Raw genomic sequence first — 2,499 nt, 5'->3', positions numbered from 1 at the left:
TTGAATGTTTTCTGACCCATCGCGACCTTGTGCCCCACATAAAGAAACACTACCCAGTCCTGTGCCACATTCACTGTCAACCAGAGCCTCTGAGCCCTGCTCTCTCAGGGGAAGCCATTGGTCTTCCCTCACCCTTCCATCAGGAATGCCCTTTGGAACTGGTTTCTGTACTAATCCTGTGGGTTTACCTTTCGAAGTGATTGAGAGGCAATGGCGATAGGTCAAGAAATTACAATCTTAAATAAAAAAATTTAGGCCAGTCAGCAATTTTATTGTGGTCACTTAGAGGCACCGACTAGGTGGTATAAGAGAATAAATTTATAAAGTAATCGTAGTGCACTGCAATTTCCTGCTGAAGGAGTCTCTCTTCCTGACCTGTCCCACCAGTGTCATCAGCAGTCTCAGGCCACTTGTCCAATGGCAGCCTTTGTTTCACTCGGTCCTGCAGGTTTGGAGAAACGCGTTAGGAAGACGCATCAACCGTTTCTTCACTGTTCTCGGCAATGGTGCTCTTCCTCCAGCCTGCAGTCTCGAGCAGAGACCACACTCTTGGGAAAGTGGCTGCCTCTTCTTGTGTGTGTTCATCTAGACATCTGGGTATTCTTCGGGGTTGAGGAAGCTCTTCAGCTATATTTTTGAGAAATCATCTGGAGAAAGGTTCACCCTTGCATCACAGTTCTTCAGTGGAGGGTTTGGGGCAGGGTACCTTAAATAGCTAGCTTCACGATCGCCACTGGATCCTTCCGGTAAGTTGGGCAGCTGTGACTTGTGGAAATCCACCCGGGTGGCCAATATGAAAGGAATATACATTCTGTTCCCAGAAAATGCGATGCGTCTTGTGTTCATGATGACAACATGATCCCCGCAGTCACTCTGTTGATGGGACGTGGGCTTGTGTGATCCTTGAAGCATTCCTGGTGCCACAGCAGCCTGTTTCCTTGGGGGCTGCATCTTCCCATCAAGAGACAGCTTATCCGAGCAAAAGTGGCCCATTGCTGGGGCACCTTGGAGAGCTCGGCATGGTTTCCCACGGGCAGCACCGCGCTTCTTTTCAACGATTTTTTAAAGGACTGGGAAAATGCACCAAAGATGATTCTTCCCAGCTGGTGGGATTAGAGAAGTGCTTTCTCTTTTTCTTTCCTATGCTTTCCAAGCGCACCTAGAGTGAGCATGCTTTGATTTTAAAATCGGGTGAAACATGGCCAGGGATCCTGGGATTGGCAGGTTGAGCTTCCACTACACCAACCCCAGGAGGGGTGGAGTGCAACTGGCAGGCACGGCCAGCACCAGGCCAGGTGTCCCTGTGGTTTTTTGGCTTCTCACGGAGCCCAACAAATGGAAACTCTGTGTTAAAACCACTCTGAGGAGCCGTGTTGCTGATTGGTGACCAGTGGGAGTGCCTTCGGTTACAGAAGCCTCGTGTTGGCTTTTGTGGAGCCAGAGATACATCCATTCTGCATCCATGGCAGAGAGGCTCTGAGATGTTTTCGTAACTATCATTCCATCTGGGGGCATTTTAATATTTATTGAAGCAGTTGTATGTATGTATGGGAGCACACACACGTGTGTGTGTGTCTGTGTGTGGTAGGTGTGCACATGTGTGCTTTTCTTTTCTCATTGGGAAACTCACCGGTTAATTAAAGTTAATTCTGTCTCATAGTGGCCCCACATGGGGCCCTCCTGGGGGCAGACTCAGAGTCCCAGGAAGCAGGAAGGCCACAGGGGCAAAAGAAGAACAGTCTCTGTTTGATCTTTCTTTATACAAAGGGCCACACCCCCAAGGGTCTGGCATCGGCTCCACCACTACCTCCACATTGATACCATCAAGTTGGCATAAAATCTAGTCACCAGATGAAGAAGGTGCCATTACCTCTATGACACTATCTAATGCCCAAAGGTCATTAAAAAGAAAGAAAAGATCAAAGTGAAAGGCAGAAGAGCCTCTGAGATGTAATTGTAGAGTAATTAAGGCAAATGGAAGAAAGGATGACGTCAAACATCTGAACGGAAAACATCACCTTGAGAAGACAAAGCAAAATATGATAAGGACCTTTGCAAAGACCTGGAGCTAGAAAATCACAATGGAAGAACATAGTCAATATAACGTAAACTAGACAAGTGCAAGAAACACATCAAGCCTCCAGGTATGCCATAGTATGTCCTATAATCATTTAATCCTGTAAATAGATTCTCCTGCTCTTGTGTACGGGAGAAAGATGAGGCTTTCTACTTCCTTAAAAATATAGTCTCAGAAATCCACAGCGGCAATTCTACTCTGTCCTCTGGGATCCGTATGAGTCAGAATCAACTAGATGGTAGTGAGAGTTGAGCTCTTATCTATATTAATCCATCCATTATCACTCTGTGTCATCTATCAATTTATCTCTCTCTAGATTTTGTTGATCAATCTATTGTTCTCTTATAATCTATCTATCTATTTTCTATCCTTATTTTTGATTTACAGAACATTTACCATTATCTTTGCAGGAGCGAAAGAAT

General features: G+C 45.7%; 1 pseudogene; it reads right to left on the bottom strand.

The window, feature by feature from the left end:
• Nucleotides 1-463: 463 nt before the first annotated feature.
• Nucleotides 464-1,671, bottom strand: LOC101664289 (annotated as a pseudogene).
• Nucleotides 1,672-2,499: the final 828 nt, after the last annotated feature.

The sequence above is a fragment of the Echinops telfairi genome, unplaced genomic scaffold, assembly GCF_000313985.2.
Source record: "Echinops telfairi isolate 266 unplaced genomic scaffold, ASM31398v2 ScPeMD7_7469;HRSCAF=8507_1, whole genome shotgun sequence".
NCBI lineage: Eukaryota > Metazoa > Chordata > Mammalia > Afrosoricida > Tenrecidae > Echinops > Echinops telfairi.
The sequence above is the reverse complement of the archived record's forward strand: the minus strand, read 5'-3'. Positions and strand labels throughout refer to the sequence as shown.